The sequence below is a fragment of the Lissotriton helveticus genome, chromosome 1_1, assembly GCF_964261635.1.
Source record: "Lissotriton helveticus chromosome 1_1, aLisHel1.1, whole genome shotgun sequence".
NCBI lineage: Eukaryota > Metazoa > Chordata > Amphibia > Caudata > Salamandridae > Lissotriton > Lissotriton helveticus.
The window spans coordinates 680,806,807-680,829,220 of record NC_136057.1 but is presented as its reverse complement, the minus strand read 5'-3'; positions in this window follow the sequence as shown (position 1 = coordinate 680,829,220).

The window sequence follows — 22,414 nt, the reverse complement described above, 5'->3', positions numbered from 1 at the left end:
CTTCTTTGTCCCATTTGAATTTAGGGACTGGTCAAAGAAATTAGCCCTGTATGCCGATGACCTGATGATTTTTACAAAAGAATCACCAGCGATTCTGCCAAAATTGGAACAACTTCTTATAGATTTTGGGAAAATATCAGGCTACCAAATTAACTCACAAAAAACTAAGATTATGACATGGAATTGGCAATATAGCTTGTCTCTAGTGCATCATCAAATAAGATACCTAGGTATTCAAATCACACATAACATCAATGATTTGGCCCAGATTAATTTAGAGGTTAAAAAGAAGGAGATAAGAGCTTTGCTGAAATCTTGATGCAACCTCCCATTGTCAATCCTTGGTCGTTCTAATCTTGTTAAAATGTCGGTTCTCCCTAAAATGACATTTATTTTTGATGCAATCCCTCTGCTATTTAGCTCGGCTGCTTTAAAAAACTGTAATCAGACATTAATAGTTTCCTTTGGGCAGACAAACGGGTGAGGATCACATGGAAGAAACTGAGATGCGATAAAGCAGCAGGGGGAATAGCCTGTCCTGACTTTGGCTTTCCAGCTGAGCATTTCTTTTTAAGAATATGAAATCTCTTTTTCTTGATTCTCCTGCTTTACACCTTGCCTCTTAGCCATGTCCAATAGTGTAACGCAGGGCGCGATGGATTTCTTTTTAAATTTTGTCACACAAAATACTTTTAAAAAATTCAATTGAAGGTGATACGGTCGGCCGTGAGTTATGGTACCAGATTAGGAAGCTGCTCCAAATTCAATACTACTGTTTTAGTGCTCCTATATGGAACTCTCCAGGCACTCCATCATGTTTAAATGACAGATTATCTGCCACTTTATGGGAAAATGGATTTCAGAATTGGGGCCAATTATTGCGAGAAAATAATCTCTTGTCATGGGATGAGTTTAATTCTCGAACAAATCAAAGGCTATCTAAATTTAAATTCTATCAAATCTCCCGTAGGGCTTCTAATAAAAACGAAATTAGTAATGAAGAACTGGAGAGCTGGTTTTTAGTCCCGAACTACCAAATCAAAGAAGTGGCGAATTGTTACTGGACTTTGATTAAAGGAGATCCACCACCACTGCCTATGGAGGAGCCCTGGAGAAGAGAACTGCCTTTCAGTGATATTGCATTCTTTTGGCAAGTATCTATATGCATTTTGTGGAAGGTTGTCAAAGATGCATCGTTGAGGAGAAATCATCTGTTCACACTTCACAGAGTCTATTGGACCCCGAAGAGGCTTTCCAAGCTAGGAGGTGGAGAGAAGGTCTGTGTGAAGTGTAATCTGAGATGTGCAGATGATGTGCATATTTTTATGCAGTGTCCTCAGATTCAGGGCTTCTGGAGGCAAGTTGGTAAGATTATCTCCGAAGTAATGGGCCAAGAAATTCAGGTAAGCCTGGTATTAAATATTTTTGGAATTTTACCTGATGACAGTAGTACATTCAAACTTTCAAATCTCCAACTATCATTATGGTTTGTTTTAATACTGTTCGCAAGAGGAGAAATCTGCTTAAATTGGATATCACCTAATTCTCCAAAGTTGTTAGATTGGGTGTCCTCTGTTAAAAGAATCCACAAATTGGATATGGCTTGTGAAGCAAAGAAAATAACTAGGTTTTGGGGGATTTGGGATAATGGGGCTAATAATCTGAACTCTACAACTTTCTAGCACGTATAAAAAGTCCAATGATTATGAAGCAAGTGAGTTCCTAATGATTATGAAGCAAGTGAGTTCCTGGGAAAATGGTTTCTGTATAAACTATGGGCGTGATACCATCTTCGACATTCCCAAGTGTTATGCGGTCAGCGTCTCTAAAACAACCTGGAGGTGGAAAGAGATTTGTAGGGTTACATGTCTCCTCTACTGGGTCCAGGAGGGTGCCATGATGCTGCTCTATGACCACTCACTTTTTTTTCTTTAATGAGGACAAAAAAACCAACAAAAAAAAACAATTCAATGGAGGTTTTGATGCGCAGACGTCTAATGTGAATGAATAATAAACTTTGCACTACCCACTGGATCCTAAAGTTGACCACAACGCAATCCCCCTGCAGATACACCGTCCCTAGCCCCAACCAGCGTACTCTAAGAGTAAGTAGAATTTCACTAGAAATTGAGAGAAGAATTTTCCTATACCAGGCCAGCCAATTCAGGCATTTGTTGGTAAGTTATTCCTGATCCTGCCTCTGGTCCTTCTACTGGCGAGGTATGCCTTTTAAAATTGTCATGTAAGGGCAGGATGCAGGAGGGAGCATTTAAAAAAGGTGCTGGGTGATTTTGACAGGGTTAACACTTTCATATATCTTCATTGTTTAAGTCCGTGAAGGTTCAATGACTAGGTCCAAGGACTATATTTTAAAAATAAAGGTCTCCAATTGGTCGTCCAATGTTTCTGCTTTTGCCAACCAGTTTGTGTCTGCAGACAAAAAAAGGGGTTGCAGTCTCGATAAAAGAGATTGGATGGCCACATAAGAAAAATTCTTCTTTTGGCTACTAAAAACAAAAAGAGAAAAAAACATATAAGAAGGCATGGTACACAGATCCAAATCCTCAGAACTTAGTGGGGGTGCCCTCAATTGACCCCTCAAAGAGTAATTTTTTATTTATTTGTTCCTGAAGTAAAGTGCATGGACTTGTTCTTAAAGCAATGGACTGAGTGTATCTAAAATGGCAACAGCAGTCCATTACCTTGACAACTGAATTGCTGACTCAATACACCTAAGATAGCCTCCACAGTCTGCCACCTTGGTAATTAGAACAAAGAGTATGAGAGCCATTTTAGTGGTATTGAGTATTCAGTCTACTGCCTGCACCATTATTGGTGTGCCTAGTCCTTGGCCTTGAAAACTAGTTCACCGACACGGAACCGCCCATCCTATTTTATTATCACTTATTTTTCAAATTTTTCACACTTTTTGAGCACTGCAACATCAGTCCCTCCGTTTTTGATATTTAGATCCACAGAACTTGAGTAGCAAGACCACAGTTAAACCTTACTGACCGGCAGTGGAGTTCCTTTCTAACATCAGGACCCCCGACCGTGATAGTTGACTGGCTATCCCAGTGGTGGTCTTGACGGAATCCCAAATGATGAAGGGTGGTTCCGTGTGGTGACTGATGGGCATCTTTCCTTGACCACTGTGGGGATGACCCTTGTTAGATACACATAGTTTGAGGTAGTCTTAGGGTACTCTTTTAGGATATATGGTGCGTAAAATTCTGTGTTAGACCCTCCGATATACATGTTATATAACATAATTACCTTAGGTGTATCCCTAGTTGATATTAAAATATTAGGGCGTCATTTCTTCTCCACACAACATTTTTCATGACCATATACATTTAATAAGGGACTTTATCTCCCAGAATGCAATGTACTGCCAATCCATGGCTTACGATGTCGCAGGAAATAAAATGGAAGGTAACGCCCACCAATGCACTCTTCACCGCATCACCCTGTGAAGAAGAGATAAAACTCGAAATTCGTCAGGGCAGCTGTGTAATGCTTTAATGACTGGAAAGAGTGGCTGTTTGTACCAGTATTGAAGCTGTTTTGGGGAAAGCTGTCTTGTGCCAGTGTGCGGCTTGCTAGTTGGACCTCCCCAGTGAGCACGATATATATCTTTATATATATATATATATATATATATATACACACACACACACACACGCACACACACACACACACACGCACACATATGAATTTGATTTATTGTTGTACAAATGCACTAATCATGAATTGAAGAATGTGATATTCATACAATGCTACAAAAGACATGTTATAAGAGGGCCGCCGTGAAAAAGTGATTGGATTTGTCCTTTTTTCATGTCTGTGATGTTAAATGAGAAACTTTCACTGTGCATGGACGTTTTGAGAAAGGCTGAATGCCGGCCTCACTGCCCTGGAGATTGCCACCTCACTGTGGCACTTCATTGGAATGTGGGAGGCTTGCCCAGCCCCCCACAGCCCCAGGGACCGCCACCTCCCCGGGGCACAAGCATGGAGACAATGGATCAATACTACTAACCTTCAGCAAAGCAAGATCAGTTGGGGATATGCTGGTTACGAGCCATCTTGACAAACCTGCTCCCAGAACTAACACCTTAAGGGAGCAGAAAGGCTTTACCCCTGCGGCCGCTGCAAAGCGTGCGCAGGTAGTAAACGGGTCTTGGCGTATACAATAACGGAAACAGGGAAGAAAATTACTATTAACAAATTTATCACCTGTACTACGCAATATGCGGTCTATTGCCTACAATGTCCGTGTGGCCTCCGCTACATCGGAAGTACGATTAAAGAACTTAAACTAAGAATACTTGAACATCTTAGAGCGATAGACAAAGCTGACCCCGCCTATCCAGTGGCTCGCCACTTTGCAGATGCTCACGGGCGGGACCGAAACAAGTTGCAATATTTTGGAATAGAAGTTGTACCCCCAAATGTGAGGGGAGGAGACCGCTTGAGGAGACTCCAGAGTCGAGATATATAATTGATCTCTCCACGAAACATCCAAAAGCCTTAAATAGTGGGGAGGAGATGGCATTTCACCTGGGCAAATAAGAGACATAGGTCACAGATAAAATGACAAAAGAAGTGTAGAAGCTGAATACTGTATGAGCATTGCCGTGAAATATAAACATGTAAATATGTAAATATGTCCTCCCTAGTAACAAGATTTGATAAAAGCATCTGATGATTGCTGTAGCTATTGGAATCCTGACCGTACAATATTGATTGTGCCTTTTGAATTGAACTGAATTGAATTTGATTTGATCAGGTTATGAGCAATTATGATCTGCTGATTGTATGATATGGAATTTTGCCACAGCTTCAATTTTGTGGAGTATGGTAATTGCTGTCAGAGTTATAACTATGCCAACTTTATAGCAACAATTGAAATCGTGATTTGACATTGATTTGATATCAATTTAATAATGAACTGGGAAAACCTATCAATGCTGACATTATTTGGTTTTAGAGAGTTTAAGTGTGAATACCTATTCTTTCTTTTTCATGAATGAGTGAGTTAAGTTGTCATATTCGGAGGTATATAATGTATCATAATTTTATGACAATGACGATGATATAATCCTATATGATTCACTCATTTCTCGAGGTGACAATAGCAATGTAATATTGTGCTTTTTTCTTCGCTGGCATCACATATATCGTTGGATATGGCAACATGTAATGATAAGGGACACCAGCCGATCCACGGCTTGATTTGTGTTTATACGAAAAACAATTGAATAACATCACATCACTGTGGTTTTGAAAGTGTGATTGCCCATCTGTGGGCTTTATTGCATTCAATTTCTTGTATGTGTGTGTGGCTGAGTTACATGAAAAAATATGTCACTCTAAGATGGCGCTCACTTCAAACAATGTGATGTTAGTCACTTGTCTATGTTCATCACCATCAAAATGCTTTATTAAAACATGTCTGTAACAGATAGTGTTGAATACACACTGACAAAGGCAGCACGCCGAAACGCGTCTGTGTGAGCCCCTTCCGCGAAGAATAAAACTAGCGTGACTGGCATATCTCCCTTTCGAGTGCTGTTTTGTCTTTTTCATTATTTGAGAAGGAGTTGGAGCGTTATATATATATATATATATATATATATATATATATATATTACCTACTGGCGGTCGCCAGTAGGTATATATAGTTAGGATTTTTTCTCTATGGGTTTTTTGAAAATTCTATGTCTAATAACTTTGGCGTTTGTGGACGGAATTGGCTGAAATTTTCAGGAAAATGGCACATTTTGTTTCTGAGCAGCCCCTGAAAATTTTGGGGGGGTTCGTCAAGGGGGGGCCGAGAAAAAAGGGGGGTCCCAAAACGTGTTTTTAACATTGAGTTTTCCATAGGGCGGTTGGCCTCACTTTTAGCCCGAACGGCTGAATGGATTTGCACGAAACTTGGCAAAATTGTAGGGACTGGTAGCCCGATGTGCCTTTTGTAGGTCTCAATATATGTGCTCCAGTGGATTTTGAGAAATTAACGTTTAAAAAAAGATATATATCTGTAACAGCGGACCGGGCAGCGCTCTGGTTCGCGGACTTTTCGCGCAACGGAGCTTTGTGAAGCGAAGCTGATTGGTTCTCCGGCGTCTGTCAACATTCCAAACAGTCCGTAGCGGCCGCCATCTTGTCTCTCGGTAGGATCGAGAGACAAGAGGAGGCCGAAGCGAAGGGGCAAATGACCATAAGGGGGCATAGTACATTGTCGCTCACCCCCTAGGTTTGATGTGGAGGTTTTAAAAGGGCCCCGCGGGGCAAAAAAAAATAAAAATAATAATAATCGAACAGCTGAATGGATTTGCACGAAACTTGGCAAAATTGTAGGGACTGGTAGCCCGATGTGCCTTTGCTAGATCTCAATATATGTGCTCCAGTGGATTTTGAGAAATTAACGTTCAAAAAAAGGTATATATCTGTAACAGCGCACCGCTTCGCGTACTTTTCGCGTTACGGAGCTTTGCGAAGCGAAGCTGATTGGCTCTCCGGTGTCTGTAAACATTCCAAACAGTCCGTAGCGGCCGCCATCTTGTCTCTCGGTAGGATCGAACAGCTGAATGGATTTGCACGAAACTTGGCAAAATTGTAGGGACTGGTAGCCCGATGTGCCTTTGCTAGGTCTCAATATATGTGCTTCAGTGCATTTTGAGAAATTAACGTTCAGAAACAAGATATATATCTGTAACAGCGCTCCGCTTCGCGGAGATAAAATTATATGTGTATTACCTAGCTGTTGCTAACACCAGTTAGCGACGGCTAGTAGAAGATAGCGACCATCTTGGGCCCCACTTTGCATGTGAGTGATATTTATCACTAATGACATGCAAAGTGGGCATGCCAAGATGTTAGCGACTGGAAACAGTCGGTAACATCGCTATCTCCTATTATCAACTTTTGGAAATATTCGAGATAAGGGCGAATATCTCTAAAAGCTACCACCTGCCCTGAGCAGTTCTTAGCCATGTTATCCAATGGGAGGTGGATAACATGGCTAAGAGCATTAGCTCGGTAATGCATGAATATCGATGAGTTTTCAGCGATATTAATGCATTGCGGTCGTTTTTTATCGTATTTCCGATAAACCTTGATAATAGCAAGGTTTATCTGCGATAATTTCTGACGGTAAAAAAATCGTTGCTAAGCATCGTTAGGGATAAATATCGCTTAACTTTGGTAATATGCCCCAACGTCTGTTAACGTTCGATTCGAAGGAAATCAGGAAGTGTTGAAAAACATTGTCTGCGCCATCTTGTCTTTTTTCAAATGCCACACTTTTGTCGTGCACGGCAGCCATTTTAGATGCCTTGACCAGACCCACTCTGTGCACGCTGTCGATCCTTAGCATGGCTCCCCACCCTCGCAAACATCTCCCCCAGGCAGTGGTCACCCCCGCTCTCTGTCTTATGCATGGGTAATAAACCTCCCCCATCTGCGCTGCTGTTCCCTGAGAATCACACCCTGTGCCCGCCCGACACCTCCCTTTCGCCCTATTCACTACCGCACCCTCTGACACTCCTTTTCCTCTGTGTCCGATTGTCCAGGCTGGTCCTAGGGTATCAGCTAGCCCTGCAGATGTAGTTTATGGCCACAGCTGTAAAGAATCACCCCTCTTCAAAGGAGTTATAGTAGATCAAGGCCCACACTCGATGAGATTCGTCACAGCAGAAGCGTTGCTATTATCTGAAAACCACCCTTATTGTGATTGGGGAGGGGACCGAGCCTGAAGCGGAAGATTCCAGGGATGACTGTTTGTACATCAAAGTTTTTACAATTATGTGTCACATTAAAAATATATAGCACTCCGACAAAGTAGTAAGATTATAAAACTTTAATAATTTATAAATATATACAAGAAAACAAAAATAGTAATAACATATAAAAAATTTTAGGGAAAAACAACGAAGTAGCGGTCGGCTGTGCGAATAGTCCCAACGCAGCACAACGTCCAGATTTCCGGCGTGGGGCGTCGCGGGGGGTGGGTCATCAGTAGCAAACTGTTGTGCGAATAGTTCCAAGGCAGCAGAACGCGTTGAAATCTAGATGACACGAAAGTGATGTCTAGTAAGTTGCCACCCAGCAAATAACGGCATGGGGCGTCGCGGGGGGTGGGTCATCAGTAGCAAACTGTTGCGCGAATAGTTCCAAGGCAGCAGAACGATGGCACCAAGGTGATGTCCAGTAAGTTGCCGCACTGGTTTTGGTATCCTGCAATGCTGCTCCGAATAACGGCATGGAGCGCCCCGGGGGAGGCGGCGTGAACGGGCCTCTCCAGGTGGAGTGTCATCTGTTGTAGTGGGGCGCCCCTTTACCGTTTCAGTTGCCATTCCGTCCGTTTTTGGTCCACTGTGTCAAAAGCCGCAATTCAGCTGAGTTGCGCCCACTCTTGCGGTGCAGCGATAGGCGGCTGTCACAGGACTCTCAAAATGGCGGCAGGCTGTTTCCTTTTTGGGCCTGGTCCACTGAAATGGCCCTGGGACACCTTGGAAATCGGACGCTTGTCTGCTAGGTCTTGGACCTCATTCTCGAAAGCGTCCCCTCCGCCTTGAGAATTCATCAAAAGTTTTGGGGGCTCCGACTCCTGCAGGCTTCTGGTGGGGAGCGGCTGCCATGATTGCTCGCGGAATGACCACGACTGAGCTACGAGATGGTGGTGCTTTCATGCTGACGCCAGCTTCAGTCTGAAACATCCAGAAACAAGGTGGGGCTTTCATCGTTTGGGGAAAAAAAAAAGTTTTCATCCTATGAAAAGTGTTGTTTTTAGGTCACATGATCAAGCCTTCCATCATTAGGAAACCAAAAGTAAAATGAACCAATGAAAAGTTTTATAAACAAGTCACATGACCTGTTATGCGGCATAGGGTGTAAAATTAGGAGAAAATACGTTGGCACGTGAGGCGGCGTCAGTAGCGGACCGATGTGCGAATAGGCCGAAGGCAACACAACGCGCCAAGATCTGGATGGCACCGAGGTGGTGTCCAGCAAGTTGCAGCACTGGTGTGGCCATCCTACAATGCTGAAAGTCGGCGTGGGGCGCCCCGTTGGCCTGTGAGTTTGCGTCAGTAGCGGACCGATGTGCGAATAGGCCGAAGGCAGCACAACGCGCCAAGATCCGGATGGCACCGAGGTGGTGTCTAGTAAGTTGCCGCACTGGTGTGGCCATCCAACAATGCTGAAAGTCGGCGTGGGGCGCCCCGTTGGCCTGTGAGTTTGCGTCAGTAGCGGACCGATGTGCGAATAGGCCGAAGGCAGCACAACGCGCCAAGATCCGGATGGCACCGAGGTGGTGTCTAGTAAGTTGCCGCACTGGTGTGGCCATCCTACAATGCTGAAAGTCGGCGTGGGGCGCCCCGTTGGCCTGTGAGTTTGCGTCAGTAGCGGACCGATGTGCGAATAGGTCGAAGGCAGCACAACGCGCCAAGATCCGGATGGCACCGAGGTGGTGTCTAGTAAGTTGTCGCACTTCTGTGGCCATCCTACAATGTTGAAAGTCGGCGTGGGGCGCCCCGTTGGCCTGTGAGATGGCGTCAGTAGCGGACCGATGTGCGAATGGGGCCAAAGGCAGCGCAACAATATTTTCTGATTTGAAGACACCACAAGGCGCTGAGATGCCAAGATCCGGATGGCACCGAGGTGGTGTCTAGCAAGTTGTGGCACTGGTGTGGCCATCGTACAATGGTAAAAGTCGCCGTGGGGCGCCCTGTTGGCCTGTGAGATGGTGTCAGTAGCGGACTGATGTGTGAATGGGGCCAAAGGCAGCGCAACAATATTTTCTACTATATTTTCGGAGTAGAAGACACCACAAGGCGCTGAGATGCCAAGATCCGGATGGCACCGAGGTGATGTGTAAGTTGCGGACGGATGTGCGAATGGGGCCAAAGGCAGCTCAACAATATTTTCTGAAGAGAATACACCACAAGGCGCTGAGATGCCAAGATCCGGATGGCACCGAGGTGATGTCTAAGTTGCGGACCGATGTGCGAATGGGGCCAAAGGTAGCGTAACAAGATTTTCTGTATGGAAGATACCACTAGGCGTTGAGATGCCAAGATTCGGATGGCACCGAGGTGATGTCTAGGAAGTTGTGCCACTGGTGTGGCCATCGTACAATGGTAAAAGTCGGCGTGGGGCGCCCTATTGGCCTGTGAGATGGTGTCAGTAGCGGACTGATGTGCAAATGGGGCCAAAGGCAGCGCAACAATATTTTCTGACTGACACCACAAGGCGCTGAGATGCCAAGATCCGGATGGCATCGAGGTGATGTCTAAGTTGCGGACTGATGTGCGAATGGGGCCAAAGGCAGCGTAACAATATTTTCTGTATGGAAGATACCACTAGGCGTTGAGATGCCAAGATTCGGATGGCACCGAGGTGATGTCTAGCAAGTTGGTGTGGTCATCCTACAATGCTGAAACTCGGCGTGGGTCACCCCATTAGCCTGTGAGATGGCGTCAGTAGCGGACCGATGTGCGAATAGGCCGAAGGCAGCACAACGCGCCAAGATCCGGATGTCACCGTGGTGGTTTCATAGTTGAGAGGCACTTCATCTGCAGTGGGGCGCCGAGATCCGGATGGCACCGAGGTGATGTCTAGCAAGTTGCTGTACTTGTGTGGTCATCCTACAATGCTGAAACTCGGCGTGGGTCGCCTCATTAGCCTGTGAGATAGCTGTTCTTTGGATTTGGGCCTGGTCCACTAAAATGGCCCTGGGACACCTAAGAACTCGAACGCTCGATTTTTTTTTCCTTTCCTGTACATGCAAAAAAAGGTAAATGCCCGGTATGTTACACGCTTCATCTGCCACGATGAACTCTCCAGAGGAACCGAAAAAATATATAGTTGTGGTAACTATACCATGCATCGTCATATGGAGAGGTGGCACCAATTAATTATAGTGCTGCATAAAAGAGAGATTTGGAGGAGAACCCCTGACCTGCTAGTACATTCATCAAAGAAGTGGCACTGAGAGCTTCAGAGGCAAGGGAAACGGTCCCAAATATTTAGAAGAACTTTGGAAAGATTAAAATGACATGTTTAGATTGTGGTAAATTAATTTCATGTGGGCAGATGAGTGTTACTCTAATAAATACAGCATATGAACATCATCATAGTCGATGGTTGGTAGAGACATTTTGACTATATCCTGGACCTGCCCGTCCTCGCCCAAAATGGCGCCGGAATAAATGGGACTCGTAACTCCTTGTTGTGTACTGGTTGCAGAACCTTGAAATCACGAGATACGTATGCAGTTTTGAAGCACATGGCGGGCGGGGACGAGAATTGATTGAATATTTCGACATCCCTATTGATATTAAGTTCTGATGTGTTATTGATTACTGTACTGTTGAAAATTCGAATTAACGTCACCCATGGTACTTGCCCGCAAATGTATATCTAGATAATTTTATTGTAACTGGCCCTGTCGTATTTTAATTATAAAATGTACGTCCACCGATTCCGTAACTGTTAGACACCTTAGTTTTTGCAACCTAATGGCCCGCCCGTTACGTTCCTCTACAGTGTAAATGTCTATTCATCATATACGATTACAGTTTGCTCCGTGGCAGGCCCACGTGGTTATAGGCTCGTATTTGTATAATGAAATTTTCACAATAAAGGTTTTTAAAAGAAAACATGGTAGTAGTGTATACATTGGTAAAGTTTTTAATAATAGTCACTGTTTTAGAATCATTAAAAGGCAAGTGAAATAAAGCAGACCAATTACATGAAGGGTAAAAGGTATAATACGAAGGAACGCAGTAAAGATAAATGGTCAAGGGCTGTTGTGTTTTCTATTCCTGCAACATAAAGTGATCGATAAGAATCTCATATTCAGGCGTATCGGCGACTAAGACAGCAGGTCGACCCTCTTTTGCTCAACGGCTCCGTCATGGGACGAAGAAACGCTCTTTTTCTCGAAAAAAGAATATATTTTACTTGCAGGACAGTTGTAAAATTTCCGGGAAAGTACATTAGCCTGGAACATTATAACATATATTTAAGAGAAAATAATGTTCGGAAGTAATTAAAAGCGTAATTTTTAGGTGATATGACCAAGGCTTTCATCATTAGAATAAGAAAAGTAAAATGAACCAATGAAAAGTTTTATTAACAAGTCACATGACTTGTTATGCTTACGTTACGCGCTGCGCGCCCCGGATGACTTCCGGATGCGCTAACGCGGCGCGTCATATGACGCATTACGCGACAACGCAGGTCCAGAATATAGTCAAAATGTCTCCACCAACCAGCGGTCGAAACACAACCCCTTTCAGCAGGCTAAATAGTTATGTTAAATGACAACAGAAAGGACAGGCAACAAGAACCATCAGTCAAAGAGGGGAGGGCTAGTTCTTCTCTACCGGGTTACATTGGGGCGCTACCGGAACTGATCGAATTGGTAGTCTACAGTGTTTCTGGATGTTTCAGACCGAAGCTGGGGTTAGCATGAGAGCAGCACCTATTCGTAGCTCCGTTGTGGCCATTCCGCAACCAATCATGGCAGCCGCTCTTTATCGTTATTTTGGGCGGGGTGGGTGGCGGAGCCGAGCTGTTTTGCAGCCATCATTGTGTGGAGTTCAGTTCATCTCACTAGTTTTGTATTTGTCATGAGGGGTTGTTCCTAATGTTTCTATTTTAGCGAGGTCAAAAAGAGATCCCATTAGTGGCCTACTGATTTTGCTCGATTCCTTTTCTTTTTTTTTACACGATTTTTCGTTATCTGCAAAGACTAAACAGAGTATTGCGACTCTGTGTTTGTTTGTAAATAGAGAATGAACCAAAGAGAACTAATTCTAAAACAGTAAATACTTGGATAACAATCAATCAAATGGAGAGAGAAGCAGGCACGACGGATTACAACGGGGGCAAAGGCCTGCGTTAACTACCTTTCACTATCTGCAAAGAGAGAGTACTCCTAATAGAAATGAGGGGGGGGGGGCACCATTCAAAGCAGATCAGTGTGCATAAACACGAAAATGTTTTCACTTACCACGTACTTGACATTCGACAGCTTATGATATTTGCTATTAAAAAACCATTGAAATTCACTGAAAAAACCATAGGTTATAGACCATATATAGTTAGGAATTAGCATTTACAAAACCTTGAAAATTCACTGAAAAAACCATAGGTTATACACCATATATAGTTAGGAATTAGCATTTAAAAAACCTTATTTTACTCACACAAAACCATTGAAATTCCATATATAGTTAGTTGCACTAACTATATATCGCGCACCCGCAATCCACTGCTGATCATGTCACATATTACATCATTCATGACATGGTCAGTGACATCACTGATGACATCACTGATGACATCTCAAATGACATCACTGATGACATCACTGATGACATCTCATTTGACATCATTCTTGTGCTAATACGATAAACCTCTTCAGACTCTAATATAACCTTAGATACACTCAGTGTATACAGACACTCACACACTGCCACTCATCCATGGAGTTACTCACACACCCAGTCAGTCATGCAAAGAAACAATCTCACCTCCATTTCTTCAACTATACAGTTAAACACACCTTACTTATTGAAACATATACTAACACATATTTACTCTCTTATACAATCCCTGATACAAGTTCACAATGATCGATACAACTACTCACTCATTCAGTGGCTCTCATGCACAGTTATTTATATATGCCAACTCTCACATGTACTGTGTTTTACATATGTACTTACTATGACATGTAGCATTGAGATATCCATTCACTCATCAATACACTCATGCACACAGTCAACTGCCCATGTAGCTGTTTCCACATGCACTCTTGAACTCATACACCTAGTGAATAAACTGCTCACACATCTATGCATAGAGTCACACACCTTCCAGCCACCCCTACACAAACTCAATCTCCCATAGAAATACTTGGGCAACCAATTAATAACACATATAGCCTCTCGTATAGCTAATGTTCAACACATGCAGCAGTTTACAGAACAACAGACATAATGATGCACAAATTAAGACAGTTTAGTCACTAACCCATGCATTCAGTGAGACACATTTAATCACTCACTCATACAGTCAGTCACGCACCTACTAAATCCTTCATCCAGACACTTATACATCCACTCATTCTTCAATATGTAAAACATATTTAAACTTTACAAAAACACACAGACACTAGATGATGTCATCAGTGATGTCATTTGAGATGTCATCAGTGATGTCATTTGAGATGTCATCAGTGATGTCATCAGTGATGTCACTGACCATGTCATGAATGATGTAATATGTGACATCATCAGCAGTGGATTGCGGGTGCGCGATATATAGTTAGTGCAACTAACTATATATGGAATTTCAATGGTTTTGTGTGAGTAAAATAAGGTTTTTTAAATGCTAATTCCTAACTATATATGGTGTATAACCTATGGTTTTTTCAGTGAATTTTCAAGGTTTTGTAAATGCTAATTCCTAACTATATATGGTCTATAACCTATGGTTTTTTCAGTGAATATATATATACACACACACACACACACGCACACATATGAATTTGATTTATTGTTGTACAAATGCACTAATCATGAATTGAAGAATGTGATATTCATACAATGCTACAAAAGACATGTTATAAGAGGGCCGCCGTGAGAAAGTGATTGGATTTGTCCTTTTTTCATGTCTGTGATGTTAAATGAGAAACTTTCACTGTGCATGGACGTTTTGAGAAAGGCTGAATGCCGGCCTCACTGCCCTGGAGATTGCCACCTCACTGTGGCACTTCATTGGAATGTGGGAGGCCTGCCCAGCCCCCCACAGCCCCAGGGACCGCCACCTCCCCGGGGCACAAACATGGAGACAATGGATCAATACATGGTCATGGAGACCACCACTCCCCTGGGATGCCTCCAGCAATGACCCGGGGTGCCCACCATGGGGATATTGCAGTATGCTATGGCTTTAAGCCAAAGCAAACTCTGCAGAGACCGCAGGGTCCTTGAGGCTCCCCCGCAGTCCCCAACGTTTTAAAAATGGGTGCCCTGGGTTGGACCAGGGCACCCATATTACAGGTCGGGCCACGGGGATGTTTTCCCCAGGGCTGAAATTGGTCCAAGAGGTAAGCATGTGGCCCCCCTCCCTTGTTTTAAAAAATATATATATTTTAAAAAAGGAGCAGGCGCCCAGGAGGATTGGGTCCCCTGGGCCAAAAATGGCCCGGGAGGGAGGCCGGGCAGCACCCTCCCTTTAAAAAAAAAAAACTAATTAAAAGAAAGGGCCAGGCCCCAGGGGATGGGTCCCGGGGCCGAAAAAGGCCCAGGAGGTGGGCGGCTAGGCTTCCCTCCCTTTCAAATATAACAAAATAAAAGGCTGAGCCCTGGGGAATGGTGTCCCCTGAACCGAAACCAGCCCAGGAGGGGAGCCACGCAGTATACAGTTAGCCAATCACTCACCCATACAGCCAGTCATGTACCAACTCAAACACACAGACAGACAGATAAAGGCATTCACACAACCAGTCACTCATCCATACATTCACTAAAACAACTAGTTACTCACTTATACAGTCAGTCATGCACCCACTGAATCATCCAAACAGGCACTCATACACCCACTGATTCACAATAGATCTTGATATATATATATTTAGCACTCATAAACTGTTTAGCATCACTCACAGTTACCAGATGATGTCATCAGTGATGTCATTTGAGATGTCATAAGTGATGTCATCAGTGATGTCACTGACCATGTCATGAGTGATGTAATATTTGAGGTCATAAGCAGTGCATTGCGGGGGCATTAGCTATACTTAGCCCAGCTAACTATAACTGCTGAATTTCACTGGTTTTGTACCGGGGAAGCCTGAGTCTAACTATAATGTCCCTGTAGGGTTTTTCAATGAATTTCTTCGTTTTAAAAAAATTCCATTTCCTATCTATAATGTCCCTGTAACCTTTATTTTTTAGAGAATATATAAACCGACTACTAGTTAAAAAACCAATAGAAGTTCACTTTAAAAAAACTAAAGTTACAAGGGCGTTATAGTTAGCAAATAGAATTTAAAAAACCTTATAAATTCACTGAAGTAACCGAAGGTTACAGGGACATTATAGTTATGCTGACATTTCACTCATGCAAAAACAGAGAAATTCAGCAGTTATAGTAAGCTGAGCGAACTATAACTTATGCCTCTGCAATGGAGTGACATCACTTATTAGATCACTAATGACATCTCAAATGATATCACTGATGACATCACTGGTGATGACATCTCAAATGACTTCACTGATGATATCATCCACAGAACCACTTACACACCAGTACAACATCCCATACACCAACTCCCACACAATAACTGGCATACCAATTCACAGACCCATACCAATACTCGAACACCTACTCACTGATCCATAGAGCCACTCACACATCAAATCACCCATACAGCCACTGACGCAACCACTAACTCACCTATGCAGTCAATCATGCACCTACTCACTGATCAATACAGCCATTCACCTATCCAAAGCGATTCCAAACGGGATGATGGATGGAGCACTGGAGCAAATCAAATACTCAGCCCCAGTCAACCGATCTGGGTTTAGTACATCATCATTCTTTAGCTCACCCCACCACCCCAGTTCAGACATGGCCATATGCAAATCAGTCTGACCCTGTGCCTCATGGGAATAGTCCAGCCCGAACTGCCAAGCCAAGAGATGTATAGAAACAGGCAAGAGAGGTGCAAAAAGAGGGAACAGTGGTACAAAAGAGGCAAGAGAGGTGCAGAAAGAGGGAAGAGGTGCGGCAGAAACAGACAAGAGGGGTGCAGAAACAGGGAAAATAAGTGCAAAAGAGGCAAGAGAAGTGCTGAAAGAAGCAACAAAGGTGCAGAAAGAAGCAAGAGAAGTGATAAAAGAGACAAGAGAGTTGCAGAAAGAAACAAGAGAGGTGCAGAAAAAATCAAGAGAACTTTAGAAAGCGGCAAGTAAGGTGCAAAAAGACGCAAGTGAGGTGCAGAAACAGACAAGAGGGGTGCAGAAAGAAGTAGGAGAGTGCAGAAAGAAGCAACAGATGTACAGAAGGAGGCTAGAGAACTGCAAAAAGAGGGAAGAGAGTTGCAGAAACAGGCAAGAGAAGTGCAGAAAAAGAGAACAGGGGTACAGAAAGAGGGAAGAGAGGTGCAGAAAAAGGCAAGAGAGATGCAGAAAGAGGCAAGAGAGGTGCAGAAAGATGCAAGTGAGGTGCAGAAAAAGACAGGAGGGGTGCAGAAAGATGCAGGAGAGTGCAGACAGAAGCAACAGAGGTACAGAAGTAGGCAAGAGTACTGCAGAAAGAGGCAATAGAATGGCAGAAACAGACAAGAATGGTGCAGAAAAAGGGAACAGGGACACACAAAGAGGCAAGAGAGGTGCAGAAAGAGGCAAGAGGGGTGCGGAAAGAGGCAAGAGAAGTGCTGAAAGAAGCAACAGAGGTGCAGAAAGAGGCAAGTGAAGTGCAGGAAGAAGGAACAGAAATGCAGAAAGAGGCAGGGGAAGTACAGAAACAAGCAACAGAAGTGGAGAAAAAAGCAACAGAAGTGCAGAAAGAGGCAAGAGAGGTACACAGAGAGACAAAAGAGGTGCACCGAGAGAAGAGAGGAACAGAAAGGGGGGAGGTGAGGGCATAAAGAGACAACAGCAGTGCAGGAAGAAGTAAGAGAAGTGCAGAAAGAGGCAAGAGAGGTGCAGAAAGAGGATAGAGGGATGCAGACAGAGGCAAGAGGTACATAAAGAGGCAAGAGGGGTGAAAAAAGAAGCAAAAGAAGTGCAGAAAGAAGCAACCAAAGTACAGAAAGAAGCAAGAGAGGTGCAGAAAGAGGATAGAGGGGTGCAGAAAGAGGGAAGAGAAGTGCACAAAGAAGCAACAGAGGTGCAGAAAGAGGCAAGAGAAGTGCAGAAAGAGGCAAGAGAGTTGTAGAAACATGCAAATAAGGTGCGGAAAGAGGGAACAGGGGTGCTGACAGAGGCACAAGAGGTATAGAAATAGGGAAGAGGGGTACAGAAAGTGGCAGGAGGGGTATAGAAATTTGCAAGAGAGGTGCAGAAAGAAGCTAGAGCAGTGCAGATTGAACCAACAGAAGTGCAGAAGGAGGCAAAATTGGTGCAGAAAGAGGCAGGAGAAATATAGAAACAGGCAAGAGAGGTGCAGAAAGAGGGAACAGGGATATAGAAAGAGGCAAGAGAAGGTGCTGAAAGAGGGAAGAGGGGTGCAGAAAGAGGCAAAAGGGGTGCAGGCAAAAGCACAGGAGGTTCAGAAAGAGGGAAGAGGGGTACAGAAGGAGGCAAGAGGGGTGCAGAAATTTACAAGAGAGGTGCAGAAAGAAGCAAGAGCAGTGCAGAATGAACCAACGGAGGTGCAGAAAGAGGCAAGAGGGCTACAGAAACAAGCAACAGAAGTGGAGAAAAAAGCAACAGAAGTGCAGAAAGAGGCAAGAGAGGTACACAGAGAGACAAACGAGGTGCACAAAGAGAAGAGAGGAACAGAAAGGGGGGAGGTGAGGGCATAAAGAGACAACAGGAGTGCAGAAAGAAGCAGGAGAGGTGCAGAAAGAAGCAAGAAAAGTACAGAAAGAAGCAACAGAGGTGCAGACAGAGGCAAGAGAGGTACACAAAGAGGCAAGAGGGGTGAAGAAAGAAGCAAAAGAAGTGCAGAAAGAAGCAACCAAAGTACAGAAAGAAGCAAGAGAGGTGCAGAAAGAAGCAACAGAGGTTCAGAAAGAGGCAAGAGAAGTGCAGAAAGAGGAAAGAGAGTTGTAGAAACATGCAAATAAGGTGCAGAACGAGGGAACAGGGGTGCTGACAGAGGCACAAGAGGTGTAGAAATAGGGAAGAGGAGTACAGAAAGTCGCAGGAGGGGTACAGAAATTTGCAAGAGAGGTAAAGAAAGAAGCTAGAGCAGTGCAGATTGAACCAACAGAAGTGCAGAAGGAGGCAAGATTGGCGCAGAAAGAGGCAGGAGAAGTATAGAAACAGGTAAGAGAGGTGCAGAAAGAGGGAACAGGGATATAGAAAGAGGCAAGAGAGGTGCAGAAAGAGGGCAGAGGGATGCAGAAAGAGGCAAAAGGGGTATAGAAAGATGCAAAGGTAGTACAGAAAGAAGCAACAGAGGTGCAGAAGGAGGCAAGAGAACTGCAGAAAGAGGCAAGAGAGTTGCAGAAACAGGCAATAGATATACAGAAAGAGTGAACAGGGATGCATAAAAAGGGAAGTGAGCTGCAGAAAGAGGGAAGAGAGGTGTAGGCACAGGCAAGAGAGGAGCAAAAAGAGGGAACAGGGGTACAAAAGAGGCAAGAGAGGTACAGAAAGAGGGGAGAGGTGCAGAAAGAGGCATTAGGGGTATAAATAGAGGCAAGAGGGGTGCAGAAAGAAGCAAGAGAGGTACAGAAACAGACAAGAGAGGTGCAGAAACAGGCAAAAGAAGTGCAAAATGAGGGACGAGAAGTGCTAAAAGAAGCAGAAAATGTGCAGAAAGAAGCAAGAGAAGTGATAAAAGAGACAAGGGAGTTGCAGAAAGAAACAATAGAGGTGCAGAAAAAAGCAAGAGAACTTTAGAAAGCAGCAAGTGAGGTGCAAAAAGATGCAAGTGAGGTGCAGAAACAGACAAGAGGGGTGCAGAAAGAGGCAAGAGAGTGCAGAAAGAAGCAACAGATGTACAGAAGGAGGCAAGAGAACTGCAAAAAGAGGCAAGAAAGTTGCAGAAACAGGCAAGAGATGTGCAGAAAAATGGTTCAGGAGTACAGAAAGAGGCAAGAGAGGTACAGAAAAAAGCAAGAGAGGTACAGAAAGAGGCAAGAGATGTGCATAAAGACGCAAGTGAGTTGCAGAAAAAGACAGGAGGGGAGCAGAAAGATGCAAGAGAGTACAGAAAGAAGCAACAGAGGTACAGAATAAGGCAGGAGAACTGCAGAAAGAGGTAATAGAGTTGCAGAAACAGGCAAGAGAGGTGCAGAAAAGGGGAATAGGGATACATAAAGAGGCAAGAGTGGTGCAGAAAGAGGCAAAAGGGGTGCAGAAAGAGGCAACAGTGGTGCAGAAAGAGGCAAGAGAAGTGCTGAAAGAAGCAACAGAGGTGCAGAAAGAGGCAAGAGAAGTGCAGAAAGAAGGAACAGAGTTGGAGAAAAAAGCAACAGAAGCGCAGAAAGAGGCAAGAGTGGTGCACAGAGAGACAAAAGAGGTGCACAAGAGAAGAAAGGTACAGCAAGGGGAGGTGAGGGCATAAAGAGACTACAGGGGTGCAGAAAGAAGCAGGAGAGGTGCAGAAAGAAGCAAGAAAAGTACAGAAAGATAAACAGAGGTACAGGAAGAGGCAAGAGAAGTGCAGAAAGAGGGAAAAGAGGTCCATAAAGAGGGAAAAGGGATACAGACAGAGGCAAAAGGGGTACACAAAGAGGCTAGATGGATAAAGAAAGAAGCAAAAGAAGTGCAGAAAGAAGCAACAAAAGAATAGAAAGAAGCAAGAGAGGTGAAGAAAGAGGCTAGAGGGGTGCAGAAAGAGGGAAGAGAAGTGCAGGAAGAAGCAACAGAGGTACAGAAAGATACAAAAGAAGTGCAGAAAGCGGCAAGAGAGTTGCAGAAACATGCAAAAAAAGGTGCAGAAAGAGGGAACAGGGGTGCTGACAGGGGCACGAGAGGTGTAGAAAGAGGGATGAGGGGTACAGAAATTTACAAGAGAGGTGCAGAAAGGAGCAAGACCAGAGCAGAATTAACCAGCAGAGGTGCAGAAAGAGGCAATAGGGATATAGAAACAGGCAAGAAAAGTGTAGAAAGAAGCAACAGTGGTGTAGAAGGAGGCAAGACAACTACGGAAGAGGCAAGAGAGTTGCAGAAGCAGGAGATGTGCAGCAAGAGTGAACAGAGGTGCAGAAAGAGGTAAGAAGGGTACAGAAACAGGCAGGAGAAGTGTAGAAAAGAAGCACAAGAGGTGCAGAAAGAGGCAAGAGGGGTGCAGAAATTTGCAAAAGAGGTACAGAAAGAAGCAAGAGCAGTGCAGAATGAACCAACAGAGGTGCAGAAAGAGATAAGAGGGGTACAAGAAGAGACAAGGGAAGTGCAGAAAGAAGCAAAAGAGGTGCAAAAAGAGGCAGGAGGCGTGCAGGGAGGAGCAAGAGAGGTGCAGAGAGAGGAAGCGGGGTGCAAAAAGAGGCAAGAGGGGTGCAGACATTTACAAGAGAGGTGCAGAAAAAAGCAAGAGCAGTGCAGAAAGAACCAACAGAGGTTCAGAAAGAGGCAACAGGGGTGCAGAAACAGGCAAGAGATGTGCAGAAAGAGTGAACAGGGGGTATAGAAATAGGGAAGAGGGCTGCAGAAAGAGGCAAGAGAGCGGTAGAAACAGGCAAGAGAGGTGCAGAAAGAGTGAACATGGGATGTAGAAAGAGGGAAGAGAGCTGCAGAAAGAGGCAAGAGAGCGGTAGAAACAGGCAAGAGAGGTGCAGAAAGAGGGAAAATGGGTACAGAAAGAGACAAGAGAGGTGCAGAAAGAGGGGAGAGGTGCAGAAAGAGGCAATGGGGTGCAGAAAGAAGCAAGAGGGGTACAGAAAGAAGCAATAGAAGTACAGAAAGAGACAAGACAGGTGCAGAACGAACCAACATAGGTGCAGAAAGAGGCAACAGGGGGGTAGAAAGAGGCAAGAGAAGTGCAGAAAGAAGCAACAGAGGGGCAGAAGGAGGCAAGAGAACAGCAGAAAGAGGCAAAAGAGCTGCAGAAACAGGCAAGAGATGTGCAAAAAGAGTGAACAGGTTTTCAGAAAGAGGTAAGAGAGCTGGAGAAGGAGGGAAGAGAGGTGTAGAAACAGGCAAGAGAGGTACAGAAAGAGGGAACAGGGGTACATGAAGAGGCAATAGCGGTGCAGAAAGAGGGAAGAGGTGCAGAAGAGTGGAAAAAAGCAACAGAGGTACAAAAGGAGGCAGGAAGACTACAGAAAGAGGCAAGATAGTTGCAGAAACAGGCAAGAGATGTGCAGAAAGAGTGAACAGGGATACAGAAAGAGACAAGAGAGGTGCAGAAAGAAGGAAGAGGTGTGAAGAAAGAGGCAAAAGGGGTGTAGAAAATCATAAGAGAGGCAAGAGCAGTGCAGAAAGAACCAAGTGATGTGCAGAAAGAGGCACCAGGGGTGTAGAAAGAGGTAAGAGAGGTGCAGAAAGAAGCACCCCTATACAGACACGTCAGAGACAGCTTTTAGTAAAATCAAGGGCTGTGTTCGAGACGTGGCCAAATGGATGAACACTAATAAACTTAAAATGAATGCAAGCAAAACAGAGGTGTTATTCTTTGGAAATCTCAAACACCCCCCTCCGAACCTGTGGTGGCCAACGGAAATGGGCTCGGCCCCATCTCCTGGAACCCATGCAAAAAACCTAGGAGT